The 18,957-nt window shown below is 48.1% G+C and overlaps 1 protein-coding gene and 1 long non-coding RNA gene across 5 annotated transcripts in view; one reads left to right on the plus strand and one right to left on the minus strand.

Moving 5' to 3' along the window:
- PAX7 (paired box 7) overlaps positions 1-18,957 on the plus strand; it is a 193,887-nt gene that overhangs the window by 147,187 nt on the left and 27,743 nt on the right. The window lies entirely within an intron of this gene.
- Positions 1-18,957, minus strand: part of LOC134965767 (uncharacterized) — a 168,719-nt gene that overhangs the window by 100,685 nt on the left and 49,077 nt on the right. For 2 of the 3 annotated variants that reach the window (XR_010188512.1, XR_010188510.1), the window contains exons 2-3: positions 16,064-16,176; positions 10,960-11,065 (exon numbers count right to left, since the gene is read on the minus strand). This is a non-coding gene — a long non-coding RNA (uncharacterized LOC134965767). Of the gene's footprint in view, positions 1-10,959; positions 11,071-16,063; positions 16,177-18,957 lie in introns of all 3 variants that reach the window. The other variant, XR_010188511.1, reaches the window with a different exon arrangement.

Here is an 18,957-nt window from a genome sequence, read left to right on the forward strand (position 1 = left end):
CAACCAATGGCTCACAATGCCAGAGAATTAATAGCAGGAAGCGGAGAGGCCTCTGTAAAACAAACTTATCCTCTTCACATCAGAATTATTCCGGGTTTCTAATAGAATATATAGTAAATTTGTATTTCTGATACAATTTTCATATTCCTCCACCTAGAATATTCCTGATGAACGACAGGCAAACCGTTACCTTTTGCAAAAAAAGCCCAACAAATCAATGGAAGAGTGTAACCTAGTGATGAGTGCCGCTAAAGAGACGCCTGCCTCTAAAATAGCGCTGACTGGGGTACGCACACATTGATTGACGTGTTACCGGTTTCTCAAGCTTTGTTGGTGAATTAAAACGAGAAAAATGAAATATCATCCTGAGAGATATGGGCAGGGAGCAGACATTTTATGAGGCATCCATTTTGCACAATGAATATTGGGCCTAATTAGTAAGTACGCAATGGCCGATGTTCACGCAACGGAGGGATTATCGGCAGACTGCGCATGTGCTGCGATCGCACTGCGCCAAGGTGCCGCTGTGATCCCGCTCGCACTGAGGATTCCATCGCAAAGCGATTGACAGTAAGTGACCACCGTTTGGAGGTGTTAATGGGGTGGGTTGGAAAAACACATGGCCATTTTCAGGGTGTGTATTTGGTGTCAGTGGCACGCTCGTACATACAAAAACATGGCGTCTGCGCCGCTACTGCCGTGTGAAGCCTACGAAGCCATAGGGCAACACTCAGCTTTGATGTTCCTCGTTTTGCATGTAGGTCGCGAATGTGTACGCAATTGCGAGTGAGTTTACGATGGCTCCTGCGGGTGTCCTCTTTCCTTTTTGGGCGGCAGCTTCATCTGCTAACATTAGCCTAGTATTTTGGGCGCACTACCTTTACACACAGCCATCGTTTCCTATGAAGACTTTAACCCATGAATGTCCAGGAAAGCCGGACATAACTGCAGCGGTGGAAAATGGGTCAAAGACCAGTGTAACGTTTTGGAACGTCCCTCCCCAGAGTCCTGGGCCTGCTCATCCCCACTCCTCACGTCCTCGTTATCTGCTCCCCTGTGCATTCTCCTGTTCCCTCCCTCCATCCCTATCACTTTCGCTCTCAAATATTTGATGTGGAGCACAGCCTCTCTGTCGCTTGCTTCTTCTGAACCGAGGGGATCAGTAGCGTCAGCAGAGCTCGGCTCTCTCCTTTGATCCATGTCCTGAGGCCGGCTTGACAGCAAAGCAGCATGGAGACAAAACGATTCAGCCAAAGTGATTCCTGACAACTGTCTCCCAGAGATAAGGGAGCCTCTTTCTTCCTGGGATTTTTTTTATTTAATACCTCCTCTCCGTCTCTCTATGAAGGAGAGTCTCTTTAAACGAGAGGCAGCAGCCAAGACGCGTTGTGCGAGGATGATACACTTGGAGCTGGCTTCTATAAGCTCCCTGTGGCCTAATGGCTGTGCGGCAATGTGAACACAGACGTGTAATGATACACAGCCCCGCTTGGCTGGTTACGGCACGGTGTCATTCCTATAGGGACGTACAGAGGAGATGACCAGAGTCGTGGTCACTGTCTATAGGAATCTGGGCAGGTGATGAGCACGGCATGGCTGAAAGACGCACACACACATATACAGTTTTGGATTTTTCCATATCCATCACAAAATATCAGTTTATTTACATGAAGAGTGTGGGAGCCACAGTGTGCGGCACGTATTTCATTTGTCACCGAATAAATATATATATATCCATCCATCACAGAAATACCTTAATACACACGTGTCCACATACAACTCTCCAAAAACTGCGCCATACAGCCACATTTGGCACGGCATGGACTTTTTCGACCAAGCCATACCGCGAGTCTCCCACAAACTTGTAACAACTCATCGGCTAACGTCGTTATAAAGGCAATAGACAGGCTGAAGTGATCGCAGCGGCTGAGTTAAGTCCTGGGCTACACAGAGACTGCACAAGATCTGTTTGTACAGCTCTGCTACACATGCGTTCGCACTCTTGCAAAGCTAAAATGCACTCCCCTACAGGCGGAGACTATGCGAACGCAGTACTGCAAAAAAAAAAAAACTAGCAAGTGAAGAGGCCTGAATTAGCCCCAGACTGCACACAGTGGATTTTCGCAGCTTGGCATACACATGTGATCGCACACTTGTACAAGGAATTTACACTGCCCCTGGAGGCGGTGACTACCTGATCGCAGGGCAGCAAAATTAGCAGCCTAGCGATCAGATCTGGATTACCCCCTTAGATGGTTACAGGGGACAAAAGGTTTATGTCCTGCCCGGTTCTCACGATTGCGCAAGGAGCTGGGGCAGTGACGCTGGAGGTGTAGAACACATTGCTTCATCAATGGCAGAGGGAGTGTGGTTAATACCGCTATGACTGTGGTTAGTGATGGGGATGGGGACAACATTTGCAAAGCTTAAAGTGAGTTTCTATATGGCTATGCTCCGGTTGGCAGACAGGTGCTTACCCAACAAATGCCCTATACTCCTGCATTTTGGTAACTTGGTAATACAAACCTTCGATGATGGTAAAACACACCAACGCAACATGACGTCCACTCTCATTAATATTTATATAGATGTAACCTGTGTTTCCTAACTGACTGTCTACTTTTTAAGTCCAGATAAAGAGTTCTAGAGCTGGACGTGGATGCTCCGGCAATATCTCCCTGCCTATGAGTAGTGGCCATGTGTCTCAGAGGTGAAGGGTCAGTTTGGAGCAAGTGTTTCCACTTAGTTCCAGATGCCGACATGACAGGTGTGAGCCGGTGATAAATTCTCTGCTAGCTGCCAGCTATCCCAGCGTGTGTATGACACCGGTGTCAGATAGGGACCAAGCCGTCAGGGATTCACTCCGTTTCCCAGGAACAGAATGCACCCCGGCGTGCTATTAAACAGCACTCCGATTCTCAGACACACCTGTTGTAATCTAACAGAGAATGTGACTAGTCCACGTACGATGTGATGTAATCATTACACCGGGATATTCTATATTTACCTAATCACAGCTTGTGCGCTCTTGTTTTACTACAGGAACATGTGCATACAAAAGCACTAATCCCAGAGCCATAGACTGTATACAGGAAAGCTTCTGAAGTTAGCATGAAGGGCCATATTTATAAGGGGTATATTATAATTTGTGGCCAGCTCCCTATAATAAGGAATCCTTATTCGCCCGGCGGTCAGTGTAAAGTCATGTGATCACAATGCAATCACATTACTTCCTGCTTTACCCGGTCAGCTGCACCACTGCGTGTGTGACAACGGACGTCACCACATGCACTTCTTACAGTCACCAGGGACGTCGGCACGTGCACTTCTTACAGTCACCAGGGACGTCAGCACGTGCACTTCTTACAGTCTCTAGGGACGTCAGCACGTGCACTTCTTACAGTCACCGGGGACGTCAGCACGTGCACTTCTTACAGTCACCGGGGACGTCAGCACGTGCACTTCTTACAGTCACCGGGGACGTCAGCACGTGCACTTCTTACAGTCACCGGGGACGTCAGCACGTGCACTTCTTACAGTCACCGGGGACGTCAGCACGTGCACTTCTTACAGTCACCGGGGACGTCAGCACGTGCACTTCTTACAGTCACCGGGGACGTCAGCACGTGCACTTCTTACAGTCACCGGGGACGTCAGCACGTGCACTTCTTACAGTCACCGGGGACGTCAGCACGTGCACTTCTTACAGTCACCGGGGACGTCAGCACGTGCACTTCTTACAGTCACCGGGGACGTCAGCACGTGCACTTCTTACAGTCACCGGGGACGTCAGCACATGCACTTCTTACAGTCACCAGGGACGTCAGCACGTGCACTTCTTACAGTCACCGGGGACGTCGGCACGTGCACTTCTTACAGTCACCAGGGACGTCAGCACGTGCACTTCTTACAGTCACCGGGGACGTCAGCACGTGCACTTCTTACAGTCACCGGGGACGTCAGCACGTGCACTTCTTACAGTCACCGGGGATGTCAGCACGTGCACTTCTTACAGTCACCGGGGATGTCAGCACGTGCACTTCTTACAGTCACCGGGGACGTCAGCACGTGCACTTCTTACAGTCACCGGGGATGTCAGCACGTGCACTTCTTACAGTCACCGGGGACGTCAGCACGTGCACTTCTTACAGTCACCGGGGACGTCAGCACGTGCACTTCTTACAGTCACCGGGGACGTCAGCACATGCACTTCTTACAATCACCGGGGACGTCAGCACGTGCACTTCTTACAGTCACCGGGGACGTCAGCACGTGCACTTCTTACAGTCACCAGGGACGTCGGCACGTGCACTTCTTACAGTCACCAGGGACGTCAGCACGTGCACTTCTTACAGTCACCGGGGACGTCAGCACGTGCACTTCTTACAGTCACCGGGGACGTCAGCACGTGCACTTCTTACAGTCACCGGGGACGTCAGCACGTGCACTTCTTACAGTCACCGGGGACGTCAGCACGTGCACTTCTTACAGTCACCGGGGACGTCAGCACGTGCACTTCTTACAGTCACCGGGGACGTCAGCACGTGCACTTCTTACAGTCACCGGGGACGTCAGCACGTGCACTTCTTACAGTCACCGGGGACGTCAGCACGTGCACTTCTTACAGTCACCGGGGACGTCAGCACGTGTACTTCTTACAGTCACCGGGGACGTCAGCACGTGCACTTCTTACAGTCACCGGGGACGTCAGCACGTGCACTTCTTACAGTCACCGGGGACGTCAGCACGTGCACTTCTTACAGTCACCGGGGACGTCAGCACGTGCACTTCTTACAGTCACCGGGGACGTCAGCACGTGCACTTCTTACAGTCACCGGGGACGTCAGCACGTGCACTTCTTACAGCCACCGGGGACGTCAGCACGTGCACTTCTTACAGTCACCGGGGACGTCAGCACGTGCACTTCTTACAGTCACCGGGGACGTCAGCACGTGCACTTCTTACAGTCTCCGGGGACGTCAGCACGTGCACTTCTTACAGTCACCGGGGACGTCAGCACATGCACTTCTTACAGTCACCGGGGACGTCAGCACATGCACTTCTTACAGTCACCGGGGACGTCAGCACATGCACTTCTTACAGTCACCGGGGACGTCAGCACATGCACTTCTTACAGTCACCGGGGACGTCAGCACATGCACTTCTTACAGTCTCCGGGGACGTCAGCACATGCACTTCTTACAGTCTCCGGGGACGTCAGCACGTGCACTTCTTACAGTCACCGGGGACGTCAGCACGTGCACTTCTTACAGTCACCGGGGACGTCAGCACGTGCACTTCTTACAGTCACCGGGGACGTCAGCACGTGCACTTCTTACAGTCACCAGGGACGTCAGCACGTGCACTTCTTACAGTCACCGGGGACGTCAGCACGTGCACTTCTTACAGTCTCCGGGGACGTCAGCACGTGCACTTCTTACAGTCACCGGGGACGTCAGCACATGCACTTCTTACAGTCACCGGGGACGTCAGCACGTGCACTTCTTACAGTCACCGGGGACGTCAGCACATGCACTTCTTACAGTCACCGGGGACGTCAGCACGTGCACTTCTTACAGTCACCGGGGACGTCAGCACATGCACTTCTTACAGCCACCGGGGACGTCAGCACATGCACTTCTTACAGCCACCGGGGACGTCAGCACGTGCACTTCTTACAGTCACCGGGGACGTCAGCACGTGCACTTCTTACAGCCACCGGGGACGTCAGCACATGCACTTCTTACAGTCACCGGGGACGTCAGCACATGCACTTCTTACAGTCACCGGGGACGTCAGCACATGCACTTCTTACAGTCACCGGGGACGTCAGCACGTGCACTTCTTACAGTCTCTGGGGAGGGGATCATCCACCTATCTAAAAATATTACATACAGGCAGCTCTAATGCCGGGTATACACTGAGCAATATGTCATCTGATCTGTGGAACGGACCAATATATCGCTCAAATCGGCGCATATCGGCCAGTGTGTATGCCCGATATGTGGGCGCCCACAGGGGGTCATTCCAAGTTGATCGTAGCTGTGCTAAATTTAGCACAGCTACGATCTTCTTCCCTGACATGCGGGGGGACGCCCAGCACAGGGCTAGTCCGCCCCGCATGTCAGTGCCGCCCCCCCCCCCGCAGAAGTGCAAAGGCATCGCACAGCGGCAATGCCTTTGCACTTCAAGCGTGCTGGCCGGGAGCTATTCATCGCTCCCCGGCCCACAGCGGCTGCGTGTGACGCCACGCAGCCGCTGCGGCCGCCCCCTGTTTGGTCCGGCCACGCCTGCGTTGGCTGGACCAAACTCACGAAACGCTGGCCAAACACCACCGTTTCGCCCCCTCCCGCCCAGCGATCGCCTCTGCCTGTCAATCAGGCAGAGGCGATCGCATCCCTGCCACGGCCTTCGGCCGTCTGCCATGCGCCGGCGTATGTGCAGCAGGGACCCGTTCGCTCTGCTGCGTTAAAACGCAGCGAGCTAATGGGTCAGAATGACCCCCACAGTCGCTAGCAACGTCATCAGGTTTGATCCCATGGCCTCATCCTACAGTGGGGATCACATACTGGTCAGGCTGCTTTGCTTTCACCCTTTGGTTCAGCTCAGCCCAAACCACCTCGACGGGGTGCAAGTCTGGAGACTGAGCGGCCGTTCTATGTTGGGGTCGCTACCGTCATGCTCTTTTCCTGGAAGGTAGCCCTGACATAGCGTACAGGTATGTTTTGGGTCATTATCTTGCTGTAGGATGAACCCATGGCCAGCCAGGCATAGATTAGAGGGTGCTGCAAAATGCTGGGGTAGCTTTGGTTCAGGGTGCCAGTCACTCTGTGCAAGTCCCAGCTCAGGATCCAGCAGAAGAGCCTCAGACCCGCACACTTACTCCTCCATGGTAGGTAGTCTGTGTAATCATCCTTTCGCCTTCTTAACGGCGTACACAAAGCTGCTTGATGAACCAAAGAGTTAACATTTCGACTTGTCAGATCTGCAGCTCGAAGTCTCTCTTTACGGATGGAAGTGACGCTTACGTCCATCAGTGATGAGCCATTTTCCTGTGTTCTGATGTGGCTGTGGCTCTGCCAGACGTCTGCCTGTCCGTTGTCTCCAGTTTGATAGTGTAGGAACTGTACTTACTGACACCTCTAAAGGAAAGAGCAACACTTTATATGGTTATAATGGTCTATCAGTCTTCTCACCATTATACAGACAGGGGTTTGTAATCCACAAGAGTTTGGAGACTTGTAAGAATTCTGGGTTCCAATGTATAGGTAGATAATGGTCGACATGCATTAGGTCGACACTGACAAAAGGTCAATCTATGAAAGATTGACGCTGGAAACGGTTGACAGGTACAGTGTGTCGACCATTTCCCGTGTCAACATTTTATTGTGTCGACCTTTCGTCCACGGCAACCATATTGGGTCGACTTAAACATTGTAGACCTTCTATCCACACCCAAGAATTCTTTGCATCAATTTTCAGGGCTTAATTTAATCGTATCGCTGCAAAACAGCTGTAAGTTCTCACTTGTTCCCTGAGAACGACAGTTTTACATTATTTATATTAGGTTTACTTTTTTGTTTTAACATCTTACTTACTGAAATGCTTAAATTGCAATAAAAATTTTGAAAAAAGGGGGCACAGACATGCAGGAATAAATGCATCACACAGGACATGCAGGAATAAATGCATGCATCCCACAGGAGATGCAGCAATACATGCATCACACAGGACATGCAGGAATAAATGCATGCATCCCACAGGAGATGCAGCAATACATGCATCACACAGGACATGCAGCAATAAATGCATCACACAGGACATGCCGCAATACATGCATGAATCACACAGGGCATGCAGCAATACATGCAGCAATCATACAGGACATGCAGCAATAAATGCATCAATCACACAGGACATGCAGCAATAAATGCATGAATCACACAGGACATGCAGCAATAAATGCATGAGTCACACAGGACATGCAGCAATAAATGCATCACGCAGGACATGCAGGAATAAATGCATGCATCACACAGGAGATGCAGCAATACATGCATCACACAGGACATGCAGCAATAAATGCATCACACAGGACATGCCGCAATACATGCAGGAATCACACAGGGCATGCATCAATACATGCAGCAATCATACAGGACATGCAGCAATAAATGCATCAATCACACAGGACATGCAGCAATACATGCATGAATCACACAGGACATGCAGCAATAAATGCATCACACAGGAGATGCAGCAATACATGCATCACACAGGACATGCCGCAATACATGCAGGAATCACACAGGGCATGCAGCAATACATGCAGCAATCATACAGGACATGCAGCAATAAATGCATCAATCACACAGGACATGCAGCAATACATGCATGAATCACACAGGACATGCAGCAATAAATGCATCACGCAGGACATGCAGGAATAAATGCATGTATCACACAGGAGATGCAGCAATACATGCATCACACAGGACATGCAGCAATAAATGCATCACACAGGACATGCCGCAATACATGCAGGAATCACACAGGACATGCAGCAATACATGCAGCAATCATACAGGACATGCAGCAATAAATGCATCAATCACACAGGACATGCAGCAATACAAGCCTGAATCACACAGGACATGCAGGAATAAATGCATCACACAGGACATGCAGCAATACATGCAGGAATCACACAGGACATGCAGCAATACATGTATCACACAGGACATGCAGCAATAAATGCATCACACAGGACATGCAGCAATACATGCAGGAATCACACAGGGCATGCAGCAATACATGCAGCAATCATACAGGACATGCAGCAATACATGCAGCAATCATACAGGACATGCAGCAATAAATGCATCAATCACACAGGACATGCAGCAATACATGCCTGAATCACACATGACATGCAGCAATAAATGCATCACGCAGGACATGCAGGAATAAATGCATCACACAGGACATGCAGCAATACATGCAGGAATCACACAGGACATGCAGCAATAAATGCATCACACAGGACATGCAGCAATATGTGCTGCAATCACACAGGACATGGAGCAGTTACACAGGACATGCAGCAATAAATGCAGCAATCACACAGGACATGCAGCAATATATGCAGGAATCACACAGGACATGCAGCAATAAATGCATCACACAGGACATGCAGCAATATGTGCTGCAATCACACAGGACATGGAGCAGTTACACCGGACATGCAGCAATAAATGCAGCAATCACACAGGACATGCAGCAATATATGCAAGTCACACAGGACATGCAGCAATACATGCAGCAATTTCACAGGACATGCAGCAGTAAATGCAGTAATAACACAGGACATGCAGCAATACATGCAGGAATCACACAGGACATGCATAAGTAAATGCAGCAATCACAGACATTCAGCCGTAAATGCAACAATCACACAGGACATGCAGCACTGCATGCATCATTCACACAGGACATGCAGCAGTAAATGGCCCAATCATACAGTACATGCAGCAATACATGCAGCAATCACACAGGACATGCAGCAATACATGCATCACACAGGACATGCAGCAATCAGACAGTACATGCAGCAAAGAGGACATGCAGCAATCACAGAGGACATGCAGCAATGCATGCTTCACTCAGGACATGCAGCAATATATGCTTCACACAGGACATGCAGCAATACATACAGCAATCATATAGGACATGCAGCAATCACATAAGAGATGTAGCAATACATGCAGCAATCACACAGTACATGCTGCAATACATGCTTCACACAGGACATGCCATGCTTCACACAGGACATGCAGCAATACATGCTTCACACAGGACATGCAGCAATACATGCTTCACACAGGACATGCAGCAATACATGCTTCACACAGGACATGCCATGCTTCACACAGGACATGCAGCAATACATGCTTCACACAGGACATGCCATGCTTCACACAGGACATGCAACAATACATGCTTCACACAGGACATGCCATGCTTCACACAGGACATGCAGCAATACATGCTTCACACAGGACATGCAGCAATACATGCTTCACACAGGACATGCCATGCTTCACACAGGACATGCAGCAATACATGCTTCACACAGGACATGCCATGCTTCACACAGGACATGCAGCAATACATGCTTCACACAGGACATGCCATGCTTCACACAGGACATGCAGCAATACATGCTTCACACAGGACATGCAGCAATACATGCTTCACACAGGACATGCAGGAATCACACAGGACATGCAGCAATCACACAGGACATGCAGTAATACATGCTTCACAGAGGACATGCAGCAATCATACAGGACATGCAGCAATCGTATAAGACATGCCGCAATACATGCTGCAATCACACAGTACATGCAGCAATCACACAGGACATGCAGCTCCTATATGAGTGTCATAAGGTGTATTCAGATATAGGACCATAGGGTGTATTCAGGTATAGGACCATAGGGTGTATTCAAGTATAGGACCATAGGGTGTATTCAGTTATAGGACCATAGGGTGTATTCAGTTATAGGACCATAGGGTGTATTCAGGTATAGGACCATAGGGTGTATTCAGGTATAGGACCATAGGGTGTATTCAGGTATAGGACCATAGGGTGTATTCAGTTATAGGACCATAGGGTGTATTCAGGTATAGGACCATAGGGTGTATTCAGGTATAGGACCATAGGGTGTATTCAGTCTAGGACCATAGGGTGTATTCAGTTATAGGACCGAACCCCGGGGGGGGAAACTATAATTTATCAGAAAACTGAACCATATCTACCAGGGTAACATTTGTATTCTACAAGCTGGATAACTAACATATCATCATACACCCTTGCCCACAATATTCCCTTTTACAGCAAGCCACCAGGGCCCCAAAACAGGCACATTCAGGGGGCGGAAGATCTGAAGTACTTACCTCTGTGTATAGCTTCTGGGCAACGAATGGGTGTTAATCTCTATCAGGCTCATCGCAAACTTGGGTTTATTAACTGCTCCTTATCAACTGGCAGCATCTCCATCTTCTGTTCTTGGGGTAAAATAAAGAAAATAAGAGTGTTTCTTGTTATCTGTCAGAGGGATCAGCGCCGGGCTCAGAGGAAAGCGAGTCTGTGCCGCGGCTGATGTATTTACCCCTATGTGTTTGTTATGTGGCAGGAGCCAGGGGCGGAATTCTGCTAATTTCCTATCTGCTTTTATCCAGCTCCCTCTCACCGGCAGCTCTCTGCGCAGATAAGGGGATTAGTTACCAAGCCGAACAAGAAGGTGTTTGACAAGGAGGAAGCTGGAAGGAAGATATTTGTTTCCCAAATAATGGGCCATGTTTGTATGTCAATGTACACCCAGGATCCTCTTGTTCAGAAGTAGAGGCAGCCTGCAGGTCTCATTCCTCCTAGGAAAGTACACAAGCCAGTAGGTCACTGACGAGCAACAGCGCACAATGGGCGCCGGAAGAACGAGCGTATATAGAAACTGTTCTGTTACGCAACCAAATCTGAAACCTCTAATACAGGTGAAGCAGGCAGGGCATGCTTGGACCTGTAGTTCCACAACAGTTAGAGAGCCAGAGACTGCTTACCTCTGCTCTGCGGGCCTAATTCAGACCTGATCGCTCGCTAGCTACTTTTTGCAGCGCTGTGATCAGATAGTCGCCGCCTATAGGGGAGTGTATTTTCGCTTTGCAAGTGTGCGATCGCATGAGCAGCCGAGCGGTACAAAAAAGTTTTGTGCAGTTTCTGAGTTGCCCAGGACTTACTCAGCCGCTGCGATCACTTCAGCCTGTCCGGTCCCGGAACTGACGTCAGACACCCGCCCTGCAAACGCTTGGACACGCCTGCGTTTTTCCAACCACTCCCAGAAAACGGTCAGTTGACACCCACAAATGCCCTCTTCCTGTCAATCTCCTTCGATCGGCTGTGCGAATGGATTCTTTGTTAAATCCATCGCTGAGCGGCGATCTGCTTTGTACCCGTACGACACGCCTGCGCATTGCGGTGTATACGCAGATCTGACCTAATCGCAGCAAAAAAACCTAGCGTGCGATCAGGTCTGAATGACCCTTGTGACAACAATCCTCTTCTCTGTATGGAAACACCTGTTCAGAGCAATTATAGTGACCTACAGTAAGTGTTACTTGCAGCTTATTGGTTCTTTTGTCATTACGTAATGGACATTGTACATGTCTGTTCTGGTTACATACCAGTGCTCGAGACAGGATTCCACTACTGACGGCCGGGTCATTCAGACACCCGCAGCATCGCCCTCCCAACACCTGCTACAGGTGTGTGTAGGGTGGTAAAATACAGCTGTATCTATTCATATCTGATATACTCAGTAAGTGGCCATCTAATAGGGAACCCTGGTGGTCATTCCGAGTTGATCGCTCGCTATTTTTTTTTTTTGCAACGGAGCGATTAGTAGCTAATGCGCATGCGCAATGTCCGCTGTGCGACCGCCAAGTAAATTTGTTATGCAGTTAGGTATTTTACTCACGGCATTACGAGGTTTTTTCTTCGTTCTGGTGATCGTAATGTGATTGACAGGAAGTGTGTTTCTGGGCGGAAACTGGCCGTTTTATGGGTGTGTTTGAAAAAACGCTACAGTTTCTGGGAAAAACGCGGGAGTGGCTGGAGAAACGGAGGAGTGGCTGGGCAAACGCTGGGTGTGTTTGTGACGTCAAACCAGGAACGACAAGCACTGAACTGATCGCACTGGAAGAGTAAGTCTCGAGCTACTCAGAAACTGCACATAGAAGTCTTTTCGCAATATTGCTAATCTTTCGTTCGCTATTTTGATAAGCTAAGATACACTCCCAGTAGGCGGCAGCTTAGCGTGTGCAAAGCTGCTAAAAGCAGCTTGCGAGCGAACAACTCGGAATGAGGGCCCCTGTCCCTTCCGTGTAAATGCTCAATCAGCGCCAGAACCAAGCCATTCCTGGCCGCATGAATCCAGGCTCCTGCTGATGGGATGACCAAGGTATATGGAAAACCATCTGACTCTCTGGGTCACTCTGCCAGGAATCACCCGTGCTTCCTGCGCCCGCATTTAACACGGGTGACCCGCAGCATTTGAAACGGAGGAGTGACAGCGCGGGCGTTATCAAGGCAGCTGCGTGTCTGCGCTGGCAGGAGGCTTCCATAATTTCAGCCATCACGCCGAAATTGCGGCTCAATCGCAATTTCGGAATGATTGCACTGCTGGGCGGGAGTTTGCATACTGGGCGGCCCCCAGCATGGGAGCAAAAGGATTGTAAATTCAGCTGTTTAGCAGAATTTATAATCCTAACTGAATAAGGGGGTAATTCAGACCTGATCACAGCAGCAAATTTGTTAGCTAATGGGCAAAACCATGTGCAGTGCAGGTGGGGCAGATGTAACATGTGCAGAGAGAGTTAGATTTGGGTTGGTTATATTGTTTCTGTGCAGGGTAAATACTGGCTGCTTTATTCTTACACTGCAATTTAGATTTCAGTTTGAACACACCCCACCCAAATCTAACTCTCTCTGCACGTGTTACATCTGCCCCACCTGCAGTGTACATGGTTGTGTCCAATAGCTAACAAATTTGCTGATGCGATCAGATCTGAATTAGGCCCAAGGTCCCATATCCAAATCCAATTCAGGATCTCCAGGAGAAAACTCATGGGACCAGCTAACCTACAAAGAAAGGCAATGACCACTGAGGGTTTAGTTTGCTATTGGAACAACCTGTATTCTTGGCGCTATACACACCTCAAATTGCCCTGCTTTGCTCTGACAGAAGGCGATGCTGAGTGTACCAGGTGAAAGTAGAATCCACAGGTTAGCCATGTATCACGGAATGTTACATGTTGAGTCCATTTGTGCAGGGAAAAAACACACAGGCATCTATATATCATCACATATGCTTCTGTCGTAAAACCTCATCTGTCCCTGGAGTGTCAGACCGTTATGTCATCAAGTCATAAACTATTACACAGTTCAGATTTAATGGGGAAAGGTGTCGCAGTATTGATTGTGTTAGTGGTTCATGCAGAGCCTTCTGTGGGGAGCTCAGCCTCATAGATAGCGCTGGCAACAGTGACACCTGCAGGTCATAAACACTAACTAAAAGAAACATCAGGACATAATGATACAGTTTATAAAAACTGTGGAGTACATTTATCAATGGTCAGCACCAAACAGGGGCAGATGTACTAAGCCTGGAGAAGCGATTAAGCCGTGAGAAGTGCAAGGTGATAACGCACCAGCCAATCAGCTCCTAACTGTAATTTTTCAAGCTTGTAATGATTGGCTGATGCGTTATCACCTTCCACTTATCACTTCTCCAGGCTTAATACATCTGCCCCTTAAAGTAAAGAAAAGATTAATAAACTTGATAGTTCATCATTTGGACCCTTATAAGAGTGTGACATAAAACGTATGGTTGTTGTTGTTGTTCTGTATTTACTAAATGAGCAGCTGGTGATTTTTATAGAAATCCTCACGTTCTTTTCCTTGTACACCCAGAGCAAAGTCCTGTTTTTCATGAAGTCGTTCATTTTAGGAAAAATCATTGGGACTAGTCAGGAACCCCTGCAACACCTCCCGCTTCCCATGGCTAATTATGCAATTGAAAGTTTCCAATTAGCATAGTTAGTCCTTAATTACTCACCTTTAACGTTGTCTTCTTCCTCTGGATTCTGGCGGTCTTCTTCGGTAGCGGTGTGTGTGTGTGTGTGTGTGTGTGTGTGTGTGTGTGTGTGTGTGTGTGTGTGTGTGTGTGTGTGTGTGTGTGTGTGTGTGTGTGTGAGTGTGACCCCTGGTGTGTTATTTATTAGTAATAACAGATAATGGGGGTCATTCCGAGTTGATCGCTCGCTAGCAGTTTTTAGCAGCCGTGCAGACGCTATGCCGCCTCCCACTGGGAGTGTATTTTAGCTTAGCAGAAGTGCGAACGAAAGGATCGCAGAGCGGCTACAAAATAATTTTGTGCAGTTTCAGAGTAGCTTCAGACCTACTCAGCGCTTGCGATCACTTCAGACTGTTCAGTTCCTGTTTTGACATCACAAACACGCCCTGCGTTCGCCCAGCCACGCCTGCGTTTTTCCTGGGGAGCCTGCGTTTTTCCAAACACTCCCTGAAAACGGTCAGGTGACACCCAGAAACGCCCACTTCCTGTCAATCACTCTGCGGCCACCAGTGCGACTGAAAAGCTTCGCTAGACCTTGTGTGAAACTACATCGGCCGTTGCGAAAGTACGTCGCGCGTGCGCATTGCGCCGTATGCGCATAAGTGCCTTTTTTTGCATCATCGCTGCGCAGCGAACATTTTCAGCTAGCGATCAACTCGGAATGACCACCTAAGCCAAGACCCAGGTTGAGGTGTATGTGAGAAAGGGGTATAACTGTCCAACTGCCTATTGGGTTTGATGAAACAAAGCACAGAGGTTCTGATTCTTGTTTGTAAGTAAAGCAAAAATAACAAGCAACTGGGCAAAACCATGTGCACTGCAGGTGGGGCAGATGTAACATGTGCAGAGAGAGTTAGATTTGGGTGGGGTGTGTGCAAACTAAAATCTAAATTGCAGTGTAAAAACAAAGCAGCCAGTATTTACCCTGCACAGAAACAATATAAATGTATGTGCTCCCTCTGCATTGCAACATGGTTTGTTCCAGGCACAAAATCAATTGCTTTTTTTGCTTTACTTACAAACATGAATCAAGCCCATACAGTATTTCAAATGTTTCCTTTTAAGCATCACACGTGACTTAAACTATTCACAAAATGCAACTATAGAAGAGCACAGTACAATATAATATTCAAATGAAGCCAGAACACTAAAACATCACTGTACACACACACACACACACACACACACACACACACACACACACACACACACACACACACACACACACACACACACACAACACACCTACTGTATAAATGTAGTAGGCAGCACTTATTGTAAATATAGAAAAAGGAACTCGGGTATCAGCCGACGTTTCAACGTTTATAGAACATTTTCATCAGGGCATAAACAAACCAATGAAGACAATGTACCTATATACCCTATACCAGACCGCCCATGGCGCCGTCTGCCTGCTGCATTCTGCGCTGAGAAGTGATGTCACAGGGAAGCGCGGACACCAGTGTCATGGAGGGAGCCGAACCACCTGACAAATGTGAAACAACAGACAACGAGAATAAGTAACCAGACAACAAAATATATACAAAACAATGCACACCCTGCTAGCTTAGATACATACCGTGATAGATTACAGTTATATCACATGGTAATAATCATAATATAACATAATAGGCGTGACTGATATCAACATACAGCAACACCATGAAACGAAACACTAAATGGTATGGCTATCATTAGAAGAATGGTCACCACAACATAGCAGAAGCAAAGTATAGGACCAACAGAACAGCTATAAGTAGAACTAAAACTAGATCAATACAAATAAATGCAAACTAAAAGTAAATTATGACAATCAACCCAAAAACATATAAAATAAATGTAAACAAACATAAAAATAAGTGAAAAAAAATAAAAATAATACAAAAGTTAGGAAATGAATGAATGAACGGATAAAATAAAATGGAAACAAACTAGCACAGAAAACAGATTACTAAATCATTACAAATAATAAGCTAATCCTAACTCATTCAGTCCCCAAGGGACAACATTTCCAAAAGAAAGATCCATCTGCATTCCACTCTCAAAAGCAACTGACCACGATTTCCCCCTCTTATGAGTGGTGCGATATGGTCGATGGTCCGATATCGGAGAGAGGCCAGACTATGGGGGGTCATTCCGAGTTGATCGCTCGCTAGCAGTTTTTAGCAGCCGTGCAAACGCTATGCCGCCTCCCACTGGGAGTGTATTTTAGCTTAGCAGAAGTGCGAACGAAAGGATCGCAGAGCGGGTACAAAAAATTTTTGTGCAGTTTCAGAGTAGCTCAAAACCTACTCAGCGCTTGCGATCACTTCAGACCATTCAGTTTCGGATTTGACGTCACAAACCCGCCCAGCGTTCGCCCAGCCACGCCTGCGTTTTTCCTACCACGCCTGCGTTTTTCTGAACACTCCCTGAAAACGGTCAGTTGCCACCCAGAAACGCCCACTTCCTGTCAATCACTCTGCGGCCAGCAGTGCGACTGAAATGCATCGCTAGACCCTGTGCAAAACTGCATCGGTCGTTGTGCCCGTATGCCGCGAACGCATGCGCAGAACTGCCGTTTTTTAGCCTGATCGCTGCGCTGCGAACAAATGCAGCTAGCGATCAACTCGGAATGACCCCCTATGACACACATGCACACAACAGGGTTCTTTTTTTGTCTTGTCAAAAGCCAGTTAGCCTAGCAGAATGGGTTGGGGTTGTTTTTTTAACAATAGTGTGGGGGGAGACTGGAGCACCCGGAGGTAACTAACGCAACCACAGGGAGCACACACAAACTCTATACATATAGGGGGTCATTCGGACCTGATCGCACGCTAGCTATTTTTTGCAGTGCTGCAATCAGGTCAAAACTCGGCAAAACTGCGCATGCGTATGCACCGCAATGCGCAGGCGCGTCGTACGGATACAAAGTGGATCGTTGCTGGGCGATGGAATTAACGAAGAATCCATTCGCACAGCCGATCGCAAGAAGATTGACAGGAAGGCGTTTGTGGGTGTTAACTGACCATCTTCAGGGAGTGGTTGGAAAAACGCAGGCGTGTCCAAGCGTTTGCAGGGCGGGTGTCTGATGTAAATTCCAGGCCCGGACAGGCTGAAGTGATCGCAGCAGCTGCATAAGCGTTCGCACACTTGCAAAGCGAAAATACACTCCCCTATAGGCGGCGTCTATCTGATCGCTGCGCTGCAAAAAATAGCTAGCGAGCGATCAACTCGGAATGACCTCCATAGTGCATTGATCTGGCATTGAACTCATGCCCTCAGAGCTTTGAGGCAGTAATGCTAACCACTATGCAATCTGCGCTGCCCACTTTAGTCTGTACACAATATTCTCACATGAAGACACCTGGGCCCTCATTCCGAGTTGATCGGTCGCAAGGCGAATTTAGCAGAGTTACACACGCTTAGTCTACGCCTACTGGGAGTGTATCTTAGCATCTTAAAAGTGCGAACGAAGTTTACGCAATATTGCGAACAAAAAAAACTTAGCAGTTTTAGAGTAGCTCCAGACTTACTCTGCCTGTGCGATCAGTTCAGTGCTTGTCGTTCCTGGTTTGACGTCACAAACACTCCCAGCGTTCGCCCAGACACTCCCCCGTTTCTCCGGCCACTCCTGCGTTTTTTCCGGAAACGGTAGCGTTTTCAGCCACACGCCCATAAAACGCCGTGTTTCCGCCCAGTAACACCCATTTCCTGTCAATCACACTACGTTCGCCGGTGCGAACAAAAAGCCGTGAGTAAAAATACTTTCTTCATAGCAGAATTACTTAGCGCAGTCGCAGTGCGAACATTGCGCATGCGCTCTAAGCTGATTTTCACTGCGATGCGAAAAAAAAGAACGAGCGAACGACTCGGAATGAGGGCCCTGGTTCTTAGGCAGCAGCATTCCCAGCAATATAATGAATACTGAAAATACTTTTCCACCAGTGTTTGAAAGTTTCCATCATGCTGACACCAATATAAATTGCTTATAGTTCTGCCGGTGATTCCTTTCACTGGAATACAAAGATTGCGGCTTCTCCTGAGATATCCCACAATGCAGTACTGTACGTCTTAATAGATTTATCCGCCGGTACTGGGGGCTGCTTACTAAATAGCAGGATGAAAAGCCCTCTCTATCTCTGCTTTGTAAGGGAGGAAATCACACCAGATACATGCATGCTGATCAGGTTTTAAAACATAGGAATTTAGGCTTATCTTTTGTTACAGAAAATGAGGAGATTTACACAAATAAATAAATAAAAATACAAAGTGTGTTTTTTTTTGT

Source organism: Pseudophryne corroboree, chromosome 10, assembly GCF_028390025.1.
Source record: "Pseudophryne corroboree isolate aPseCor3 chromosome 10, aPseCor3.hap2, whole genome shotgun sequence".
NCBI lineage: Eukaryota > Metazoa > Chordata > Amphibia > Anura > Myobatrachidae > Pseudophryne > Pseudophryne corroboree.